This window comes from Anolis carolinensis, chromosome 2 (assembly GCF_035594765.1).
Source record: "Anolis carolinensis isolate JA03-04 chromosome 2, rAnoCar3.1.pri, whole genome shotgun sequence".
Taxonomy (NCBI): Eukaryota; Metazoa; Chordata; class Lepidosauria; order Squamata; family Dactyloidae; genus Anolis; species Anolis carolinensis.
In genome coordinates this window covers 65,154,995-65,180,465 of record NC_085842.1, presented here as the reverse complement: position 1 = coordinate 65,180,465, position 25,471 = coordinate 65,154,995, and positions in this window count along the sequence as shown.

Below are 25,471 nucleotides of genomic sequence, written 5' to 3'. Positions count from 1 at the left end.
ACAATAGTTTCTATTATTTAATTGTCTTTTTTTTTTTGCCTGTACTTTTCCAAGAAAGATGAGGCGGACCATAAGTGCTTATACATAAGTTATGAAAATGTAAGCTAGGGACTGATAAAATCACTATTAGAACTGTTGGAATGTATATCTACAGCTCAAAATATTATGGCTATCCAAGGGGAAGGAAAACTCTCATGGGCAAATCAGATATGTTTCCACACTACACAAAGGCACCTGAAACATCTAATTGCAGCAAAGCAACTACATAATGTAATCCTTGACAGGACAAAGCAGACTGGACTCCCTACCCCATTTCTCATAAGAGATTATAGATTCATATATATTCAGTAGAAGACAAGAGGAAAGGGGAAGACCACATTCCCGATGAATAGACTAAATCAATAAAGCCAGGGCCCTGAGTCTGCAGGAACTGAGCAGGGCAGTTGATTACAGAGCGATTTAAAAGTCTGTCATCCACAAAACCACCATAGGTTGAAGTTGATTTGACAGTAGTTATCAGGAACAATACACAAACAATTGTTTATTGTACCCAACTATATTTTCAACATTGCTTATGGTGTTGTTACCTGCCATTGTCATTAATATCTGCACAGCCAAGATAGGTAGAATCAAATCATGCTGTGTCCCTATGTAAAGATGGACCCACATCCTTTCCTTGAGGTGGTGCAGTGTAGTGGTTTGAGCAATGGAGATCAGGTTTGAGTCCTCACTTTGCCATGAAAATCCACTAGATGACCGTGAGCAAGTCACACTCTCTCTGCCCCATAATAGATTTACCTTAGGACTGTCGTAAGTCAAAAACAACTTGAACAACAACAACAACAACAACAACATTTTTTATTGTTCTATTCGGGCTTGGCCCCATGTAAGCCCCCCCGAGTCCCTTCGGGGAGATGGGGCAGGGTATAAGAATAAAATAATAATAATAATAATAATAATAATAATAATAATAATAATAATAATAATAATAATAATAATGTTCTTCTAAGCTCCATCCTGCTGAAGTATCCAACTCTGCATTTCTCCCCATTTCAATAGTGGCATGCACTGATGTGGAATTTCTCAAGTGGAGAAGCTCCTGACATGAAGATTGATAGTCCAGATCATCTGGAAAATCTCTGTGAGGCTTCTGCATATTTTCTACAGACACTGCCATTATTGTACTTTGAATGCCTATACCATTTTGATGCAGAGCAACAAAGGCACTTTCCAGTGGCCTCTAATGTTTGAGCTGTCATGTGAGAATCAACCCAGCCAGTTGTAGAAAGACATTTTTGTGAACATTGCTGATAATTTTACTGTGAAGAAGCCAAAGTTAACCTTACTGTGGTCCTCAATTGTTTTTAAGTCTTTGTGTTTTTGATATTTACTTGGGCAGGTTGGAATAATTGTGGGACCTACTTAGTGGTATGGATAGTAGTGTGGGATTTATTCATTAATTTCCACCATTGTGTAGTAGACATTCATTGGCACAGCTGGACTGTTTGGCCACTATCCTGGCAATGAGGCCCTATGTTTAGCCAGTAATGGGACTCTGAACTGGCATTTTATGTGCCAGTTTGGGCTGCATTATATGGCTGTGTAGAAGTACCCATGGGCTGAATCACATTCCGTGTAAGTAAAATGTTTAGTAAATAATTAAGTGTTTTAGGGAGTGCCCATTGATTTTATCCTACTAGTTGTTTGGGTTGTAGAAATTGCTACATTGGTAAGGGTCAGTTCATAACAACAACAACAACAACTACTACTACTACTTTATTTTTATATCCCGCCTCCATCTCCACAAAGGGATTTGGGGCATCTTACATAGGGAACAAGCCCAAACCAACAGAGATTAAAACCAACCATAGATTAAAACATAACTCAATAAAATCAAACATTACAAAAGACAATAACATAAAAACAGCATCATTAACAACCAATAGTCTGAACCGTAATGAGTACTGGAATTCAGAGGGAAGGAACTTGTGCAATATACTTTCAGAATACGGCTGGTGGACAAAATACAAGGAAAATAATAAATTAGGACTGAAGGAGTAATGTTATTTTAAATGCTGAACCTATAGAACGAAGGACAGGGATAAAGTGAGAGGACTGATGGTGCTTATAGATGGGGCTGAATTTCCTGTGAACTGCTTAATCGAAAGCGCTACAGAACAGCCATGTTTTTAGATCTTTGTGGAACGTGGACAGGGTGGGTGCCAGTCTAATCTTCCTGGGGAGAGAGTTCCAGAGCCGGGGGGCCACCACAGAGAAGGCCCTCTCCCTCGTCCCCACCAAGCATGCCTGAGACGGAGGTGGAAGCGAGAGAAGGGCCTCCCCCGCAGATCTTAAAGCCCGCTCGGGTTCATAGGGGAGCAGGTTTAGAAGGTGGCTGGTTTTCTTGGGAGTAAGGGAAGGGTGATTTTGGCTGGGTGGCAGATAAGAGGGGATCCCCTGGAGTAGAAGGAGTGGTTGGAGCCATTGGATTCAATGAGATCAGGCTTAAAAGGTGGCTGGGTTTTCACAATGGTGAAATCCATTTTGAGCTACTCTGTTGTTGTTGAAATTCAATGGCAAAATGTTGTCCATTCAGAGTTTCCATTGTGCCTCTGAAGTTGCACGTTGGCTTTGTCTTTGCTTGCTCTTGTTTATCGCCACCATCTTTGGCAGGTGCCCAGTGGACACATTCATTCCCTTCCTGGCACACACAGCAGCATTTTAAAGAGATACCTGTAACCCTAATGATGGTCCTTTAACGAAGAAAAGGGAGCTAAATTAAATGCGAATGGCATATTACCACACTTGTTTTAAATTGATATTTAATTAAAAAGTTAATTATTAATTAAGTTTATCAATCGCACATCAGTTGTTCAATAGAAAGGGACTCATTCATTTAATTATCTGTGTGCAACCGATAGTATATGCTTTTTAGCCAGGCAAGGTTATCTGTGTATCTCTTCTAATTTAGATCAGTTTAGCTTCTAATCTATCCAGAGTGCTTCCTTTTGTAGGCTTTTGATTTGATCTATAAATGTTTACTTACAGAACTGTTAGGTATTAGAGGCTGATCAAATAAAGAAAAGTGCATTGCCTGGGTTGCATTACATTCACTTAAGAAGCTCTGGCACAACCCTTCTCTCAAAAGAACAGCTCAGGGATTTGGCCTTCGCCTTTTCTCTCTCCCCTTGTTTCACAGTGCGGCTGCTGTAAAAGTTTCACAGAAGATAAACATCCACCCAGTAAGTATGCTAATAGTCCAAACAAATGGAGATCTTCAAAGGATCCCGGAGGCCTGACAGACGCCACCACTGGAGTAAACCTCCTTTGCTCCTATTCTGTGCTTAAAAGATTTCAAGGCAGATCACAGTGGCAACCTGAGGAAGGGTCTCCAGCAAATGGTGCTTCATTTGGCCACAAGCACAAAACACCCGGCAAACGTGGTCTTTGATACATCAAGGTTGAGTTGCAACACAGAGGTGTGTTTTTAAAGTATTTCCTGTAATTTCTTTCAGTGAGAGGGACAGGATAGCCTCATCACAACTGTATTTGACATACTTGTTAATGTGGGATTTGTGTATTGATAGCGTTTAAATGCAATTTGTGTCTTGGTTTGTATTGCATACTGATTGCATCATCCAGAGTGTACTATAGTCTGTAAAGAGTTAATTACTGAGAAGCTATGATGACCTTGATGTGTGGCTGGAACTGGGGAGTGTCCAGACACAAGTGTTTGTGAATTACTGATTACATCAGTTCTGTTCTGTCTGCCTAGAGTTGAGTGAGTGTCCTGTGTCTATTGTCTGCAAGTCTGTTTGTCTTGATTATTACTGAAGTCAGTAAAACTTTGTATATAGTTTTACCATCGTCTCTGATGTCTCTTCGTTCTGCGTTTCACTGACTCCATCCAACTACTGCTGCGCTGCTATTACTCTGACAATACTTCAGGTCTTTATCACAGGATAAAGAACCTCTGTGCCCCCCTTCTTTTCCTTTTTAAAAACTGGCTTAGATTTCTTTCTTTGTCATATGTATTTGACATATTACCCTGGGAACATGTCTAAAAGGAGCACCCGGTGGTGCAGTGGATTAAACCACTGAGCTGCTGAACTTGCTGAACAAAAGGTTGGCAGTTTGAATCCGGGGGTTGGGGTGAGCTCCTCCTGTTAGTCCCAGCTTCTACCAACCTATCAGTTCAAAAACATGCAAATGTGAGCAGATCAATAGGTGGGAAGGTAAAGGCGCTCCATGCAGTCATGTCAGCCACATGACCTTGGAGGTGCCTATGGACAACTCTGGCTCATCAGCTTAGAAATTGAGGTAAGCACCAAGCCCCAGAGTCAGACATGACTAGACTTAATGTCAGGGGAAAACCTTTGCCTTTACATGTCTAAAACTCTTCCCACTCAATAAAAGTATAGAAAGCATAGGGTTGACAGGGACAGCCCAGGTCTTGAAATATTAGGGCCAAAATATGAGACATAAGGAGGTCTCCCCACACAGTTGGTAATACATTTAGCAGTACTGTATCTGTTGTGTACCTACCCTATAAGTTTCATGGGTTTATAAGTGGGCATAAGGCAAGCATGATTGTGTAATAGAGACCAACAAGGCCAGGCTATGGTGCAGCTGGTTAGTAGCCAGCTGCAATAAATCACTATGACCAAGAGGTCATGAGTTTGAAGCCAGCCCATGTCGGTGTGAGTGCCCAACCATTAAAAAATAGCCCTGCTCATTGTTGACCTAAGCAACCCAAAAGATAATTGCATCTATCAAGTAGAAAATTTAGGTACCACTTATGCGGGGAGGCTAATTTAACTAATTTACGACACCATAAACATCATCCCGCAGCGTTTGGAATGAGGAAGTATCCATCAAGGACTCTGTGTCACAGTGGATGATGAAGTAGCTGCTCCTCCTGTGGCCGGAATTGAGCACACTATTATGTACAATACTTGTGTTTACATGTTCTTGTTTACTGGACGCCATCATATGAAATGAAATGAGGTCTTCCCCCCAATCCTCCAGCAGAGGACTCAATGCTTGCTTTGACTTTTGCTTATTTTGTGTAAATGTTGTGTAACTATTCTTTTAATTCCTGGATTTACAAGTTCCAATATTATGAAAGAAAGACAGGGGCAAGGGAGAAGGCAGTGAAATCTACAGGTTCCATCTTTTGCTTCTCCCAAATGCCAAAAATCTTCCATCTCCTGCTTCTCCTTCTCCATGGTAGGCATTTGAATGTTGACACCACCACAGAATGCAAGCACTCAATCTTACATGTTTGCTGGCAACAGAAGGATACTGAAAGAAAGGAGAATTAGAGGTATACACAGAAATTAATGAAGGTTGAAGAAATCTATTATCTCGATGGAGAACTGAAAAGGTCAACATGACACAGCCAACTGTAGAACTTGCAGTCTGCCATTGAATAACAGCCATAATACGCTTCTTCATCAGCTACAAAAGCAATGAGCAGGGACAATAGCTAAATGAGCATCTATGGAAGATAGGTTCCTTTAGAGATGGGGATATCTGTCCAAATATTTGTAGTATAACCACAATATACTTTGATGTATACTCACTCCCCCACCCCACCCATTCTTTCTTCCCTTTATGAATGAAACCTTTCTAGTCCACTGTCATATTCACATTTCACTCCAAAATTGTCTTAATGTCTGCCCATGGCCTTAGGTAGAGAAACCACGATTAGTGTATGGTCTAATTGCAACTGTTAGTCCCAAACAGAGCAATTTTGAGCAATCAATGGGAACTTGGTAAGACAACACTTATGTAAGTCTTATTGATTCAGTGGTGAATTGGTTAAACCCTTGTGCCAGCAGGACTGCTGACTGACAGGTCGGCGGTTCAAATCTGGGGAGAGCGAGTGAGCTCCCTCTGTCAGCTCCAGCTCCCCATGTGGGGACATGAGGGAAGCCTCCCACAAGGATGGTAAAACATGATCCCCTGGTGGGCAACGTCCTTTCAGATGGCCAATTCTCTCGTACCAGAAGAGGATTCATTCTGCAGCATCCCAAGGTTTTTTTTCCTATGATCGTTGGAAGCTTTGGAGTTCTAACACAATTGTTTATCATGGAAGAAGTCTAAGCAGACAGCAACAGTAATGCGCACCTTTTTTGGCTAAATTACAAAGAGCACATTTTTTTTTGCTACTGAGCATTACATTCGGCAGCAAATACTTTGCTTGGTTTCAGGGTTTTGAAAATGGAAGTGCCCTTTTGATTCGTTGGCACATTAGACTCAATTAGATACGGTATATATTATTAGGGATTTTAGATGTCGCGCCTATCAATTGGGGTTCTAAACATGCAACCCCCTTTCTTAGGAAGCTTACCCCTCCTGTAAAGGAGAATACCCAAAAACAAACTGTCTCCTTAACAAAAAAAAAGTTTATATAAAGGTATTTACAAATACAACAGAGTCCTTGGATCTTTTCAGTTGCTTCCACATGATGAATAGTAAACAATAAAGTCCTTATCTTCAGATAAGATGCCACAGTCTTGTTCTTCAGACGTTGGAGCAATAATACACCTCTGGCAACTCCAACTTGGACAAATCAGCTTCAGCAACTCCAGCTCAGCATTCAACCTCAGGTGCCAAACTCCAACCTCGAGCTCCAATCTCCAACCACGAGTAACATAATATACTTAGTCTCTATTAGTAGTACTCCATCTCTAGCAGGTAGCCTGATTGTTGCTGGCCATACAGTAATTTGTTATGATCCTTACAATCACCCATTTTCATTTAAGAAATTATATAAAACTCTGACATTAGGTCCACTTTTTCAGATTTTGATTTAGGGTATTTCAGACACCAATATAATTTCTATGAGTTCCATTTCAAATTTAGCAGGGCTGAAATGACACAGGGTTTCAACACAGTTTATTTATTTATTTATTTATAGTATTTATATTCCGCCCTTCTCACCCCGGAGGGGACTGAGGGCGGATCACAATGCACATATATATGGCAAACATTCAACGCTATTAGACACACGACATATATAAACACATATAGACAGACACAGAGGCAATTTAACGTTCCAGCTTCTGGGTAAAGTTAGGTCTTCTTTCATTTAGGCTTGGCCCAAGACATTTTGTTATGTGAATGCAAGGTAAGAGGGCACCCTTTCCATTCTACAAACAGAAACAAATCGAACTAGGATTCTGTGTTAATTGGGCACATAAATGGACAAAAAACATACCCCCAAGAAATTAGAAAATTTAACTGCTTTTTAAATAGCTATACTAGTTTGGATGACTAAGCCTTCAAGGACTCATCTTTCATCAAATTCATCATCTACATCTAGCCATGCACAGACATTTTAATACTTACTTAGGTGATCTCTCATTGTCTGAGTATGATGGCCTTCCAAATTTTTGGAAATGACTGTGCATGAGTTTTTTGTGTGTGGAGGTTGGTGCACAGCTGATCAACACACTGTCTTCACAGAGTGAGGATCCCAACCAGTGGTGTAGTTAACACAATGATGGTGGCTTCTCAATCTGTTGCAGCTTTCTTCCACCTTCACAGCTGTTGTAACATGTATCATGTTATCTTCTGCTTGATCCGTTGTTGGGGTCTTTGGATTGTGTTTGGTCTGGAACCTCCCCTGCGCCCCCCCCCCTTTCCCGGGAGTGCATGACTCTGGTGGTTACGCCTGCAGGTTCATTGGAACACGCAAGCCCCCTCACCATGACAAGATGACACTCCATTGAGAGGGAGACGTTTTAATATTGTTGATTTAAGCCATGGAAATGACTGGTTCAGCACCTATAAGTACAGGATGTACTGATTGGAAAAAAGCAGCAGAAATGATCAGACGTATCCCATATATGTATATAAATAGCTAATGTTTTGGAGCAAAGAAAGCAAGAATTAATGGGATAAACTTTTCAATTAAAACATGTTACCATTTTTTGTATTTTTATTTGAGAAAAGACTGTAAGGAATTATGACAACAATTCCTGAAAATGATGCATTCATAGGATAGATCTACTGCCTGTAATGTTTGTGAATTCAAAATTAAACAATCCATATCACCGCTAAAACAGTTGTAAAAATTATTATGGAGCAAATTAATTAAAGTGCTTGTATTCTGTTTTGGGCTGATGAGACTGAGTCAACCAAGATATTGAATATGTAGCAATTGCTCTCTGATAGTTTGTAAATATGAAGCCAACAGAAAGAAGCATTCCCAATTTAGAAGTCTAGTCACAAACTACTCCAAATATAACATCTGAAAATATTTCAACATTGACTGCCTTATAATGAATTTTTGACAAACAAATTGCTCAAACATATCTCTCATTCAAGGCACGTCTGGAGGTATTCACATTTTGGAGTTCCAAAGACTTTACCAAAAGATTTTATTGTATGCGTTATTTGGTAACAGTATGTGTAGACTTATGCCTGAAACAAAGGACATTTTTGATTTAGGCACATTGTTGTACAATGTTTTTGTAAAGTGAGATATGTAAAGCAGATTTCTAAAAGCAATTCCTTAAAATGCTTATTGATTTAGTATCGGACTAGACACTTGCATTCCCTTAAGTTTGAACTTTCAGATAAAGAATATATTATTTCCACATTGTAATTAAACAGTGCACCTTCCTCTTGTGAGGATCTGAGTCATCAAAGAGTGATTGGATTATACAATTAGATCTGATATTTTCCCCTCTCTTCTTCCTTTCTTACTGGAATTATGCTAGAAGAGGTGGGATACCTTTAACCCTTACCATCACTGCTGAAGCAGAACAATTTGGATATTGACAGCAATGAAAGTTACTGCCTGTGTTGTCACTTGAGAAGAACTTCTAAATAAATGATTTATTTTTCAACAAAACCTTGAAGGCAGCCAAAGAAACATGTGAATCTCACCACCAAACATTCTTATAAAGCAAAACTGATGGTGGAGGCATTAATTTAGAAGGAGGGAGAAAAAACAAACTAGAATTCAAAAGGCTTTATAACAGTATGATTGACCACTGTGTTACGAATTAGAAAATAGAAAATAGATTCAATGTGAGAGAAAATACTGTTAAAATAACATCTTGCAGGCATTTGCTCCAGTATGGGAAAGAGAATAAGTTGAATTTACTATGTGAAATATTAACTGTAAAATGCTAGAAGACTTAAAAACACTGCATAAGCTATTAAAATATTTTTAAAAAAGATTGTCACTAGTGACATTGATATAGGAGAGTACAAAGGAGGGACTTCAATTTTTTTTGGTTGAAGCTGACTTACCAAAGGTATTAACTATTAATTTTCTTGCATTTTCAATGTGCCTTGAGCAGTGGTTTAGCCTTATACAAAGTCCCCATGAATATGGTCAGGTTCAGTGATACCAACTATCCAAAAAAACATCCTAACCTGAGAGATTCCCCTTGAACAGAAGAACTTCCTGATGGTGAGAGCTGTTCAACTGTGGAATACACTGCCTGGGGATGTAGTGGATCTTTGCAGATTTTTAAGGCTGAATTGTCAACTATTGGGAATGCATTGATGGTGTGTTCCTGTGTGGTGAGATTTGAACTGGATGGCCCTTATGGTCTTCTCCAACTCTATGATTTTGTAATTCTAGCCAGTATTCCTATCATTTAACTCCCTATTCATTAAATCAAGGATGGCAACTTGATGGGTCAGTTTTCTGCCCCAGAGACTGCACAGAAATGGCAACAAACAGAGGAATAAGGAAGCATCAGAGATGTCCTCATATGTACCTCCTCTGTTGTAGTCTGGCCTCTGGAGGGCTTGATGTTGTTATTTGGCTTTGACTCATGGCAATCCTATTATCTCCCAAATTCCAGTCATCAACTTTCCTGCTCAGGTCATGACAAATCAGAACCTCAGCTTCTCTGATTGAATCAATTCATTTGCAATATGGTCTTCCCCTTTTCTTACTGTGTTCTACCTTATCAAGCCTGTGTCTTTTCTTGCATGCTGTGTCTTTTCATGAATGGTCAAAATAGGATAATCTGATGTTGCTTCTAGGGAGTGTTCAATTTTGATTTACTCAGGAACCCGTTTACGTGCCTTTTTAGGACTCCACGGTATCTGTAGAATTCTTCTCTAGCACCACATTTCATAGGAATTCTTTTCATATCAGCTTTCTCCCCCCTCCTTCTGTGAAATTTAATTTCTCCTAATTTCTCTTTTCACTGACTTCTCTCTCTCTTATTTAACAGCTGCATCAGTAAAGAAAGCAATTCTGACTGGAATAACCATGTTACAGCAAAAAAACAACCATTTTGTGACAACTTGAAGACTAACAAGTTTCATTTGGCAGAAGTTCTTGTGGCCTGCAGCCCATACCAGTATATGCCAAAAGGTGTTAATTGTTAAGGTTCCATTTTAAAAGCAACAATGGTGCATCCTTCTCTTTTTCCAAGAAATCTTTTACTCAAAGCAGGTTATTGCTTAGTATTTGCAACAACTTAATTTACAAGTACATTAACAATCATACAGTGTCCCTTTTGCCTTCTCTTCTTCCTGTTATAGCCTTCTGCTGCCATTCAATTGTTTTTTTTAATCAGAATTTATTCCAGTGAACCATATAAGTAAAATAAAATAGATGATTAAAATAAAGAATGGACACATTATTGTAGAAGAATAAAAAAAATACTAGGAGGCTGTACAAACAAAAAAATGGAAGGAGTCCAAGGACTTCATCAGATGGTCGGGGGAAAGTGGGGGTAAACAAAGGGAAATATCTTACCTCATTACTTCCCATCTTCTGGGATGGCTATCCATCCCACCTCCTTTCACCATCTTTCCCTGCCTTTTTTCTGCTTTACCCTGTCTTTCTCTATCAGGAATCGATTGACACCTGACTCCTAGAGGTCTTTGGGCTCCGATCCCATGCACTTGGAAAATGGAGTGGCACTGAAAGTGACCTTATGTCATCTGATAGTCTTTGGGGGACTCCTGAGGGGCTCCATTTTCCAAATGCATGGAAACAGCCTGAAGACTGTGAACGAAGTCCCAAGTCTATATTCCTATGGTCCCTCAGTGGTTGTCCCAAGAGGTTTCAGACTTTTTCAGATTCCCTTCCAAGGATGAAATGTGAGAATTAAAAAAAACTTTACTGATTGTTTCAGAAACATCTACAGCTGCTACTTCTTTGACAAAAAATGGACAAAAAATGTCATGTCAGCAAGGTGGTGTAAAAGACTGTGGAACACCAGAGTCCAAAACCCTTCCTTTTCCCTGATCATTCCCCCCCATTAACCACGCTTTGGAATAGTTCATTTTCTTTCTGTTGGGAAAAAAGGCAGAGGAAAGTGTGTATTTGTGTTTAAAAATGCTGTCAACACCCTTCACTCAAGCAGAATGGAAAAAAGCATTAACTTTGGCAGTAAATGCCACACCTTTCCACTGTTCTTAAAAAACAATATATCCATGGTGACAATAGCATTTCCAGAATACTTTCTGTGGATATCTTTTGCATATCAGAAAAATATGCAAGGAATCTAGGAATCCTCCTTTGATTCAACAGTATGCATATCATTCAATAGGATAAGTGGCAGGTCGGGTTCATTAGTATCAGGCAATCTAAAGTTGAGGTATACTGTACCAAAGTTTTAATTTTTGAGAATGATATATTAGACAATTATATGTAAGCAATACATTCAGGGTGGGAATGAAATTACTTTCAACACATATAAACCAATACAAGCAGCAAAATTTCCCATATCAACAAATGTTTTTGGCCAGGCTACATATTTCTGTTTGTTTTCTTTTGAAAGAGACATGGTTCTTAACACATCCAAGCAACTTCTTCCATTGGCTGTGATCAAGGCAAGGCAGAATTTTTAGCCCAGATTTCTCTTCTTCCCCTTTCCTGTGCTCCTTGTTTATTAAAGGTGGCCATGCCTTCCATATCATCCTTGACTGAAGAAGTCCTCCTCTAAAACTCCTATCTTCTGTCACTTTGACATCTCTAATGTCTTTGTCTGAAGGCTCCTACATTCTCTTATCTCTAGCCATTACCAAATTACACATTGCCACTGTTAACCCTCTCTCATGGGCAATGGAGAGAAAAAACGAAAGCATTCTTCTAAATGGATGCCTCTAATCTTCCCTATTAGTTGTCACCTCTCCCAACTATTGAAGGTTCCATCTTCTAATCTGTGATCTAAACCAATCTGACCTCACTCTTTTTGCTCTTTTCCCTTCTATTTTTACAACTTATTATAGTTATTTATGATTTAGCTAGAGATTTCTGTAGTTTATAGTCATTTTTGCCAATGACCACAGGATGCTGTTTCTATAGGAAGTGTGCCATACAGAGCTGGGGCTCCTTGCATGTGTGTTTGCCTGCATATCTTTAGGGGTATGTGCTAAAGGTTTACGAAGAAGAGAGGAGGTTAACTGTTGGCTTAACCTTTCTAAGCTCATCTGCCTTTCTGAAGACAAAGACACAAGCTCTCAACATGTATTATCTTTGCAATACATTTGTTTCAGGAGCGGGGTCGTGTTAAGCAAAGGTACGCCAGTCAATAATAAACCTGCTCCACTGTGTCATTTGTGGGTGATTTGAAGAAAAACAGACCATGTAATCAGGTCTAAGGGGGTCTATAATACCAGCAGACGCTGGTGCTGTCAGCTATAGAAAATAATTAGAATGTTATCCCTGTGGCAAGTAGAATGTAAATACATCTAAAATACAACATAATGACATTCTCCTCTGTAAGCCAGGGGATCTGCTTCAAATAAAAGGGCCATTAACACGACAATTAAAGCCAAGGGGGCTGGTTAGGCAGGGAGCCCTCAGCCTGGTGCAGGGTGAGGCAAGCGAGCATGGGGTGTAAATCTTTCGCCATCACAGCCAGGAATGTGACTATTAGCCCTCCTATGACCCGAGGGCTTCCCAATAATGCATCTGCTCTCTGTCAGGGCCAGGATTTCGTAACATCTTCCTCCAGTGTGCAAAAGCAGGGACTTTTCCACAAAGCAGGACTGAAGAGAATGGGTCACGGGTGTGCCCATCTTGGTGTGGATCAGCAATACAAAACTGTGTTTGCTTCCACAGACACATAGTCCTCTCACATGCCCAGCCTGGCCTGGAAAATAAGCTCCCAGGTAGCCTCTCCCTAGTACCAGCAGGGAGATTTCTTTGGTGTCCATTTATTCAAGGTGTTCATGGTTCAACTAACAAATATACTCGAGTGCACAATTTGTAGTCCTCCACATGTTTTTAGGCATATCTCTCATCAGCCTTAGTCAACATAACCACTTGGGGGGGGGGGGGTTGTGGCAATTGTGACAATCTGGCAAGATCAGGGGGACCACAGTGCCACTCCCCATTAGTTCTTTGCTCAGCTTTACAAGAAAAAACATGCCAAACAGACAGCCAAAGTACACTTCCCCTAAACTATCTACAGGATTTATGGATTTTATCATTTTAGCAGATCATCACTCACTTTCTTCATCTGAGTTTCAACTCTCCATCAGTAAAATCAGTGTTTTGGCCTACAACTCCCAGAAATCCCAGCTGATTTACCAGCTGTTAGAATTTCTGGGAGTTGAAGGCCAAAACTCACTACCTACTGAAATTAGGCAAGCTCCCACTGTTAGCTTTTAGGAAAGAATTGAAAACATGGCTCTTCCGCTGTGCTTTCGGTGAGTAATTTCTATTATATATATCTCCGTATTACTCCCCTCCGAACATCTATCCTCTAGATTACCCCTTCCAAATGTCCCTGCCCATAGTGGAGTACTCCTCTGTCCCTCTCACTCCGGGTTTTATCTCTGTGTTCACGCGGCCTGCCCTTGCTTTATTGTTTTTTGATTTCTTGATGTTCTGTTTATTATTATTTATTGTATTTTAAATGGTGCTATGATATGTTGTTTTTATATTTTATTATGTTGTATTGCTCTGGGCATGGCCCCATGTTAGCCGCCCCGAGTCCCCATTGGGGAGATGGTGGCGGGGTATAAATAAAGTTTTATTATTATTATTATTATTATTATTATTATTATTATTATTATTATTATTATTATTATTATTATAAAACATCTGAGGATCCACAGATTGAGAACCATTGCTTTAGAGCCACCATAAGTCAGAAATTACTTGAAAGCACACACAACAAAACAAATATTTTAAATATTTATATTCTATTTCTTATCTGTTATGGTAGCAGAATTCTACACTAAATGAAATACATGCTTTAATCTTCAAATAATGTCCCCTCTTTATTAACAACTTTGATATTGATTGCTCTCCCATAAATACTGGACAAATCATGAAAATTACTGAACTCTATGATAGTATATTTAAGTGGAAAGTCAAGGGGAAGGAAATAATTTGGCTAGAACTACCATCATGAACTGCTTAATCAGTACAGTTAATCAATGTACAGCACAATCCTCGTTGTATCCACTCAGAGGTAAATCACATTGAGTTCAATGGGACTTATTTCTGAGTAGATGGGCCATGCTTGTTGGGGAGCTATAACAGAACACATCTAAAGGGCATTGGGTTGGGAAGGCTGGTGAATGCAGTTTTAGCATAGCATATTCATTTGCTTTTTCAGAAATTATGGAAAAGATTTATACAGCATTTCCCTTTAAGGAATCATGTTGTATGCTTGGTACAATAAGAATATGTATAACACAGTTTTTGAGGCCCCTTCTACACAGCTGTATGAAATCCACGCCGAACTGGATAATATGGCAGGGAGGATTCCAATAACCCAGTTCAAAGCTTGTCCCAGCCTAGCCCATCATAGTTGTCCATGTCCACTCTGAAGCTCTGGTCACTGGTTTATTGAACCCATTGATGGAGCATATTGAAACTGGATTTTAACTTTTGTGGATTGTTTTGAATTGTATGCTCTTGTTTTATTATGTTTATTATTTTTATTATTTTCACGTCGTTGTATGGTCAATTGAATGTTTTCTTTATGTTGAAAACAGCCCTGAGTCCTCCTGAGGAGATAGGGTGGTATATAAATAAATTATTATTAGTAGTAGTATTTGAAACACAACAAGATTAGTCCACAGCAGACACTCTGCTGGCTGTTGTATTGGATCACACGTCGGACACTTCCCAAGTGTCAAGGACTGTGTGATGTATCGGCGAATAATGCATGCAGATCCCAGTAAGGTGGCCTTCTGCAGCTAGCAGGTGGTAATTTTTTCAGTGCCAATTGTGTTTAAGTGCAAGCCAAGGTCTTTAGGCACTGCAACCAGTGTGTCGATCACCACTGGGACCACCCTGACTGGCTTGTGCCATAGTCTTTGCAATTCGATCTTTAAATCCTCATATTGTGTCAGCTTTTCCAGTTGTTTTTCTTCAATCCTGCTGTCCCCTGGGATTGCAACATTGACAATCCAGACTTTTTTTTTTAACACGATCGTGAGGTCAGGAGTATTGTGCTCCAAAACTCTGTCTGTCTGAATTCGGAAGTCTCAGAGTAGCTTGACATATTCATTCTCTGTAACTTTTTCCGGCTTGTGATTCCACCAGTTCTTTGTCGCAGGCAGATGGTATTTGTGGCACAAGTTCCAATGAATCATCTGAGCAACGGTGTTATGCCTCTGCTTGTAGTCTGTCTGTGTGATCTTCTTGCAGCAGCTGAGGATGTGATCTATTACTTCATCTGCTTCCTTGCAGAGTCCACATTTGGGATCTGTCATTGACTTTTCAATTTTGGCTTTGATGGCATTGGTTCTAATGGCTTGTTCTTGGGCTGTCAGAATCAGGCCCACCGTCTCATTTTTCAAAGTTCCATTTGTGAGCCACAGCCGTGTTTTTCTTTGTCAATTTGGCTCTCGATTTTTCCCAGGAACTGCCCATGGAGAGCCTTTTTTCTCCAGTTTTCTCTTCTGCTCTGGATTGTGTTTTAACGGTATTAACTCTTTGTCTTTTGTACTTGAAGCAGTTTACTACTGTTGACTTCCCTCAATGTTGGTTCTTGACTGCCTTTCACATAATCTGCCAGGACATGTTTCTCTTCCTCTACTGTTTGTTTCACTTTCAGAAGACCTCTGCCTCCTGATTTTCTGGGCAGGTGAAAAGTCTGTTGACATCACTACGCAGGTGCAATGAGTAGTGGATTGTCATCAGTTTTCTTGTTTTTCTGTCTATATCATCTAGCTCTGCTTGTATCCAGTTCACAATTCCAGCAGTGTATCTAATGACGGGGATGGCTCAGGTGTTGATAGCCTTGATCGTGTTTCCGCCATTTAATTTGCTCTTCAAAATCTTTCTGACTCTTTGGATATATTCTTTGCTGACCACATTTTTCACATGCCCATGCTTGATATTGTCTAACTGTAGTATGCCCAGATATTTATAGGCTTCAGGCTGATTACATTTTATGGTTTGTCCATTTGGCATCTCTATGCCCTCACTGTGAGTAATGTCTTGGAGATGGGGATCCAAGTGTATGTTTCATGTCCATATTATACAAATGGCCTGCACATAATTTTATACACAATATTTACATTATACACAATAAAATGTTATTTCATCATTTTGTGCATGAAATAACGTTTGTGTACTCTGAACCATCAGAAAGTAAAGGTATCACTATCTCAGCCATTCATGCAGACAATTTTGGATTGTGGAATAGTTTCGATTTCAAAATTCTAGATATGCAATTCTCTGTCTGTTTGACGTTGCCATACCCTGGGTTTGTAGAAGGCAAGACATGGGACAAAATTTCACCCTTCTTTGGAAAAAAAGTTTCCTTGTCTTTCAGGTATGAGAAAAAGAAATGTAAGGTGTGTAGATGGTGGAAGGGTGCATGCCAAAGGCACAGTGTAAGACAAGGAAGGAAGTAGAAAGGAAGGGAGAATGAGCATGGAGTCTATGAAACAAGGAAGGGGCTTATGGAGAAGGCACAAGATCCTGTGAGGAAAAAAGGAGGGAAGGAAGTGTGTGCAGCAAAAAAGCAAGAAACAAGGGAGAGGCATACTGCAAAGGTTTCCCCATGCTGAGCTGAACCACTCAACAGGGTCTTATGTACCCATCGCACAGGGCTCACATTGTACAAACAGTGCTAATCTAGGGAATGCCACATGAGACACATGTAGACTCTGCTCAGATCTTTAGTGGAATGTAGAAGATGTGGAATAATGTCAGTTGGTACACTCTCCCTCCACAGGTTCACAGGGTTTTCCCTATTCTTTGACAGTAGCATGAACTAATTTTTCTAGTCCATGCAATCAATCAATCAATCAATCAATCAATCAATCAATCAATTGGTGGGAGAAATCTGGAATGCTAGGCCAGGAATGCTATAAAAGGGGAAAAAAAGACAGACATAGTTTCTTATTCTGTAAGAAAATGTTTCCTAAAAACTGAAAGGAAGGAGACCTCAGAACCCAATGGCCTCTTCATTGAAACACCACTATATTAATAATAAACAGGAAATCTCCTGTACTGTTGAGCCAAGCAATGAAAAAAGTCTGAAATGACTACCAATGGAAGAATGTTCTCAAAAGAAAACTGAAGCGTCTTCTCTTTTTGACATGGAATATGTTACTTTTTTTCCTTTCCAGCAGCTACGAGTCCCATCTGGTTCCTGTTTCTATTTGTCTGATCTCCCAGAAACCTCTAGAAGTCATGAGCATTGGCCCAAATTTCCTCCAGGCATAGACTCCTTTCCAAAACAACACATGAACCTAAAAAAATTGTATGTGAATGTGTGTGAATGTGGGTGCAGACAAAAAGACAAACAGACAGGTAGGTAGGCTGGATAGAAGTTACGGCAGGAAATAACTGGAATGCTCTTCTTTCAAGTCTCCCTGTAAAATTTACTCTTATACATTTCCCCACCTGTTGCCACTGTCATTATCACAACCAACACCCATTTCCATCTGGTGTTATTCAGCAACTAGGAATTCAGAATGAAATCTAATAATGCTGCTGGCTTCTTAATCCAAAGCGGTTGGATGTATAGTCTTCCAACTCTCATGTTAACTTTTCATACATGTGTGACTTAAAAACATGTTCATTCCTTCAGTTTGTCTTGTCCGGTAGTAACTGTAATGACTCATGGGCCTTGTAGTCCTGCTCATGACATTGTGATGCCTGATGAAGAAGAAAACTTGGGTTTTTTACCTTCCCAGTCAGAACTGGAATCTTCCCAGCCGGGTTCTTCCCAGCCAGATCTGGGAACCTTGCACCTGCAAGAGAGTTGTGTTCCAGAAGTATGTCAAACAAACCCTGAGCCTACATCTCCTGTGTTTTCTCGCCATGAGTTTTGTAAACAACAGAGAGGTTTGGAAGCGGCCTCGCGCAGGAGTGCTAGAATAGCTGCTAAGAATTTAGCCAATTAAGCCTGCTTTCCGTGAGAATCTTTAAGGAGTCAAACATCTGGTCTCAGAGATTAGCTTGTTCCTGGTTCCCAGAGAACTGCTCTCGGCGGGAAAGTTAGACTCTATATAGGTGTTTTAACCGCGAAGTAACTTCGCGGAGTCAATTCGTCAGCCTCCGGAGCGAGTTGTGTCTGGACAGCGCGCTCCGTTCCAAGCCTCGTTCCTGTTCAAGCCTTGTCCTTGTTCTCAAGCCTTCGCTCCTGCTTCCCAGCCTTGTTTACCTTCGGACCTTGCCTCGCCTTCCAGGACTAAACCTTGCCTTGTTTCACGGATTTTACCAAGTAATTCCACGGACCTTGTTCTTGTTCCTCGTTACCTTGTGTCACGATTCAAGCCTTGTTTTCAAGTATCAACTTAATTCCTAGCCTTGCTCAAGTTCGTGGACTAAAGGACCTCGTCATCTCCCCTCACCTTGCCTGGCAAGGTGAGTGTTTCGGTTACTGGGATTACAACTTTGGCCCTTAATATTGCATATTGGACATTGGTTCTTGGGCTAATTTTGACCTTTCCTGAAAGGTCTGCTTCTGGACTAACTTTTACATTTGTTTTTACCAACTTTATATACTCCTTCAATAAAGATAGTAGATAGATTTTGGCCTCTGTGTATGGTTATTGGTGCCTTGCAGCCTGGGTCTTGACAGTAACTGATCCCATTGTAGAGAATCCCAGATGCAATTTGCTTAATTTCTATTTTAAAAGATCTCAACAAAGCAGGAAATACCTCTGTTAGACTCCTTGGAGAACTATTGCCAGCTAACAGGATAAAAATCTGGGCTAGATGTCCCAGAGTTCTTCAACTTACCACAACTCTCTGCTTACAGTCTAGTGTTGTTTAAACTGAATTGTCTGAGACAAGATGGAGGGTATAATGTTCAGTAGAAAGTCTGGGATTTTCCTGATATGGAAGAGATCATGCGCTATAAGAGAGTTGACTTGTCAGAGCTGACCTGGCATGTTTCACTGAAACCTGGCTGGGAGACGGTAATGTTCCAACTTGGGCCCAGGCCTTCCCAGCCGGGTACTGTGTCAGTGAACAGGTGAGGGAAAGTGGTCAGGGAGATGGGGTTGATGTAATCTCTAAAGGCCATCTTAACCAGACTAGATTACCTAATAAGAAGCTGAATCACATTGAGTGTGTGTACTTGAATCTGAAAAAAAAGTAGCAGTCTTCTGTCAAAGAAACAGCAATAAATCCTTAGGAGCAGTTTCCCAGATGCAGACTCGAAGCAGGCACAAGGGGAGCGAAGGCTTAGGCATTAGAGTCAGTTTGTTACTAGCAAAAGCTGACTGCACCTGCTTCTAATTTATAGCCCTGAATTCCCCCACAGCTGCTAGGGCAGTTCCCAATTAATTTGCTGCATTTCTGGCAGCTATTCTAGCTGAACGATGGCTCTGCTCTGTTTCCTTTTGCCTCTCCTAAAATGTGGGTACTTGCAAATTCTCCTCCTCAGATTCCAACTGCCTCTCTGACACTTTCCTGCTCCCCTTCCTCTTCTGAAGAAGAGGAATCCCTAACACAAGGTGATTGAGAAGGCAGTTGCCCTCCAACACCAGGCAGTCTTGGATGATATACACTTCCTTGACCCATTTCAAACTGACTTCAGAGCAGGATACGGAGTTGAGACTGCTATGGTCACCATAGTGGATGATCTCCATTACAACACGAACAGGGGGAGTGTGTCCTTGTTGGTGTTTCTAAATCTCTCAGCAGGCTTTGATACCATCGATCACGGTATCCTTCTGGAATGCCTGGAGGGGCTGGGAATCGAAGGCACTGTGTTGTGGTGGTTCTGGTTGTACCTCTCAGGCAGGTTCCAGATGGTGGTGCTTGGAGATAACTGCTTCCCCAAAAAGGAGCTGTTATATGATATCCCACAAGGTGCCATTCTATCCCCAATGCTCTTTAATATTTACACATAGACTCTGGGAGAGATCATACATAGGCATGGGGCAAAGTGTTATCAGTATGCTGATGACTCCCAAATATATGTTTCCATGCCTTCCAAAACAGCTTCAGCTAAGGATAGTGTGTCTCTTCTGAATGAATGCCTGGAGGGGGTAATGGGCTGGATGTGATGTCTCATGGGCCTTGTAGTCCCGTTCCTAGTGCTATTGTGGCAGATGAGGAGGAAAACTTGGGATTTCCACCGGTTCAGCTTGAGGAGTCAGGGAGGCAAATCGCCGGAGTCTCAGAATCGCTGCCAGACAATTAGCTGATTAGGTCTGCTTCCCTTGGGAAATTCTAAGGAGTCATGCATCTGGACAGAGTTGGGTTTCACTTCTTGTTCTCCAGGGAATGTGTTCTGTTGGCGGGAAAACAAGACCCTATATAGGGGTTTTGCCGCAAGGGGAACCTTGCGGAGTCAATTGATCAGTTGGAGAGAGAGATCGTGTGTGGACTTCATATTCCTTGTTCCCTGCTTCCCGGACCTAATTTCAAGTCTTGCCTTGTCTCACATTTTGCCACGGACCTTGTTTCATGCTTCAAGTTGTCACGTTTCCAGCCTTGTTCCAGCCAAGAATCAAGCCTATGATCCAGCCTTGTTGTCAAGCTTCAATGGACTAAAGACATCATCTCCCCACACTATTGCTTGGCAAAGTGTGTGTTTCGGTTAATGGATTATAACTTTGAACTTTAATATCTTATATTGGACATTATTTCCCTGGACTATATTTGGCCTTTCCTGAAAGGTCTGCTTCTGAACTATATTCTTCACTTGTTTTTATTGACTTTATATAATTCCTTAATTAAGATATTAGATAGAATCTGGTCTCTGCGCATGGTTATTGGTGCTCTGCAGCCTGGGTCCTGACAGTTTGACTCCGCCACCCTAAGCACCAATTAACCTAAGGCCAGAATGTCTATGGGAACCGGGGCGGATGCCCAACCACTCAGCTACACCATTTCCCGGGAAGAATTCGACCGGATCCGAGATACTCTCCGAACGCAGGAGGGTGAAATTCTGGGCTTGAAGGAACGCGGAGCGCGTCTCCCTGCCCTAGCGCTACCAACCAAGTTTTCTGGAGAAGCCTCCAAGGTTCATGTTTTCCGTCGCCAATGCCAGGCGTACTTAGAAGCCCGCCAAGCTGAATTTCCTCAAGAAGATGTCAAAGTGGCGTGGATCTACAGCCTCCTAGATGGGCCTGCGGCCAATTGGGCGACGGCGCTGTTTGATGCAGGTTCCACACACCTAAGCTCTGCGCAAAATTTCTTGAATCACCTTAGGAAGACCTGGGGGATCGAAGACGACGAGGAGACGGCCGGCCATAAACTCCGGCGTCTCTTCCAAGGGGACAGGCCGTTGTCCCGGTACATAGCCGAGTTCCGGGTGCTGGCTCAGAGCACCGGCTGGAACGAAATAGCCCTTAGAGGACAATTTCGCGAGGGCCTCAACTTCTAGATGCAGGAAGAGATCTCTAAGGTGGATACTCCAGGGACTCTTGAGAGACTCATCAACCAGTGTTTACGAGCTGAAGCCCTAATAGCCAACAAAAAACAGTGGCTCTGAGGCCAGAGTGGAAGAGCCGGAGTGAAACCCCCCGCTTCTGCCAGTGTTCAACCACGTCCTGTATGGAGATCCCCGCCGCCAGCCCCAAACCCCATGGGAAGCGAGGAGGAACCGATGCAGTTGGGCAATGTGCGCCCCAGACTAGATGTTGCCGAGAAGGCCCGCCGCCAACGTTTGAATCTGTGTTGGTACTGCGGGAACGGGGGCCACTTCGCCAGAGAGTGTCCAGCCAAAAGGAAGCCCGCCACCCGCCTGGCGGCAGCGTCCTCCGCGGAGACGGAGACGGCTGGAGCAAAGCCGGCAGGGGAAGCCAGCGACCGGGCGTAGAGAGGCTCGCCAACCCGGTCAAAAACCCCACTCAAGAGCCGCAAACCGGGGTCCTATTTCTCCTGGTGGTCACGTTGTGGTCAGTGAAAAAAGGACCCGTCATGATCCATGCCATGATAGACTCAGGAGCAACAAACAATTTCATCGATAGAGAGTATGCCGACTCTCTGGGATTACAATATCATGATTTCAAGAACGCCCGGGTGGTGCAGGCTATAGATGGCCTTCCCCTAAAGACGGGTCCAGTAAGCCAATGGACTGAACCCACCAGAATGTGGATAAGGGAACACATGGAAGAGATTTCTTTCTTCGTTACCGAGGTGCCCCACTTCCCTGTGATTTTGGGAATTCCATGGCTGACTCTCCACGACCCAAACATCTCCTGGTCCAACAGAGAATTACAGTTTGCCTCAAGATATTGCCAAAACCATTGTCTAGTAGCCAAGGTCTGCCATGCCACAGACACCGAGCCCATCATCACCTTGCCCAAGAAATATTCTGACTTTTGGGACGTTTTCAATGAAAAGGAAGCCGAGAAACTACCCCCACATAGACCCTATGACTGTGCCATTGACCTGGTGGAGGGGGCCCCAATTCCGCGAGGACACCTCTACTCCCTGACTGAACCAGAGCAAGAAGCTCTCAGGGAGTTTATAGAGTCAAACCTTCGCAAGGGGTTCATCCGACCCTCTCAATCCCCAGCAGCTTCCCCAGTGATGTTTGTGAAAAAGAAGTCAGGGGACCTACACTTGGTAGTGGACTATAGAGCCTTGAACAATATCACAAAGCGGAATCGTTACCCCCTGCCTTTGATCTCGGACCTATTAGACCGGCTCCGAGGGGCCAAGGTTTACACCAAGTTGGATCTCCGGGGGGCTTACAATTTAGTTCGCATCAGAGAAGGGGACGAGTGGAAAACCGCTTTCCAGACCAAATTTGGATTATTTGAGTCCCTGGTCATGAATTACGGATTATCCGGAGCTTCTGCAACATTCCAGCATTTTGTCAACGATATCTTCCAGGATTATCTAGATCGGTTCTTGATCATATATTTGGACGGTTTTTTGGTGTTTTCTAGATCACAATCGGAACACGAACAACACGTCAGAATGGTGCTACAACGATTCATGGACTATATGCCAAGTTAGAAAAATGCGCCTTTGATCTACAAGAGGTAGACTTCCTGGGATACCGCGTCTCGCCACTAGGGCTCTCCATGGACCCGGCAAAGGTTTCAGCAGTATTGGAATGGCGGGCGCCAACCAACAAGAAGGAAGTGCAACGCTTCTTGGGGTTTGCAAACTACTACCGCAAATTCATCCCAGACTTTGCCCACTGGTCTGACCCAATCACCAGCTGCATCCGTGGGAAACAGCCTTTCCGCTGGACGGAGCAAGCAGAGAAGGGGTTCCAGCAACTAAAGAAGTTATTCACGACCCAGCCAATTCTACAGCACCCAGATCCTAAAACCCCTTTTGTTGTGCAGGCTGACGCCTCTGATGTGGCAATTGGGGCTATACTCATGCAACCGGTGGGAGAACATCTTCATCCTTGTGCCTATTACTCCCGTCAACTAACAGCCCCAGAGAGAAATTACACTATTTGGGAGAAAGAACTTTTGGCCATAAAGGCAGCCTTTGAAAATTGGAGACATTGGTTAGAAGGGGCCAAATTTCCCATTGAGGTTCATACTGATCATCGAAATTTGGAACACCTAAGGACCGCACGAAAGCTAAATCAAAGGCAGCAGCGTTGGGCTTTATTCTTTGAACGTTTTGACTTCCAGATCCATTATGTAACCCCGGCTCAGACCAAGCAGGCAGATGCTCTATCACGGAAACCAGAGTATGCTGCAGGACGCAGGGAGACCTCCGAATCTCGATTGCTGCCACCCGAAAACTTTGCCACGCTCACAGTGGGAAATACCAAATCCACTTCAATTGAACCAACTCCCTCCAACCCAGAACCCCTTTGCGCTCAAGAAATTAGAGCCAGTCAGCAGGCAGATGCCTGGGCTCAAGAACAGATCCGCCAAGGGCTACGTTTCCCTTTCTCACTTAAGGATGGACTACAGGAATCATGTTTACATCCCTCCAGGTCCAGGCAGAGAAAAGGCACTTCATCTGTGTCATGACTGCAAGCCAGCAGGGCATTTTGGACTTTTTAAAACCATGCACTTGATCCTACGAGATTTCTGGTGGCCCAAGATCCGCAAGGATGTGGAAAAATATGTCAATACCTGCCCTGTATGTCAGCTTTCCAAGACACGAAGGGAGAAGCCGTCAGGGCTACTGCATCCCCTTCCCACTCCATCTCGCCCATGGGAGATAATTTCCGCGGATTTTATCACTGACCTACCACTCTCCCTTGGATTTACCACGATACTAGTGGTAGTGGACCTTTTCACCAAGTTGGCCCATTTCATCCCCTGCGATGGTCTCCCCACGGCCAAAGAGACTGCAAATTTATTCCTTCAGCATGTATTTCGACTACATGGATTGCCCAAGAGTTTGGTCACGGACCGTGGATCTCAATTCACGTCTCGTTTCTGGAAAGCACTACAAAAACTATTGGGCATAGACTCTCGTTTATCTTCAGCTCACCATCCCCAAACGGATGGGCAAACTGAGCGCACCAATGCCACTTTGGAACAATACCTTCGCTGTTATGTAAACTATCAACAGGACAATTGGGCTTCCCTATTACCTCTATCGGAGTTCGCTTACAACAACGGTGTCCAGGCTTCAACTAAAGAAACACCGTTCTTTGCAAACTATGGTTTCCACCCACGTTTCTTTCCTTCTGTCATTGAAACCTCAGAAGTCCCTGCAGCGGAGAACTGGCTACAGGAACTCACAGCGGTGCAACAACTCTTGCACCAGCAACTGGATCAAGCCAAGGAGGACTACAAACGCCACGCTGACAGCCATCGCCAGCCGGGCCCCAAGATCAAGGTAGGAGATCGGGTTCTGTTGTCCACTCGCTTTTTGCCCTCCCACCGTCCCTGCCGGAAGTTAGATGCCCGTTTCATTGGTCCCTACCCAGTGGTGGCGCAACTTAACCCCGTGACTTTCAAACTCCAACTTCCGCGCTCCATGCGCATTCATCCGGTGTTTCATCGTTCCCTGCTCCTTCCGGCGGATGGGGTTCGCCCCGATGTGGACCGGCCGGCCCCCGCCCCTGTCTCGGTGGACGGGGAGGAGGAATTCGAGGTTCAGGACATTTTGGATTCTCGCTTTCATCGCCGCCGCCTTCAGTATCTTATTGACTGGGTGGGT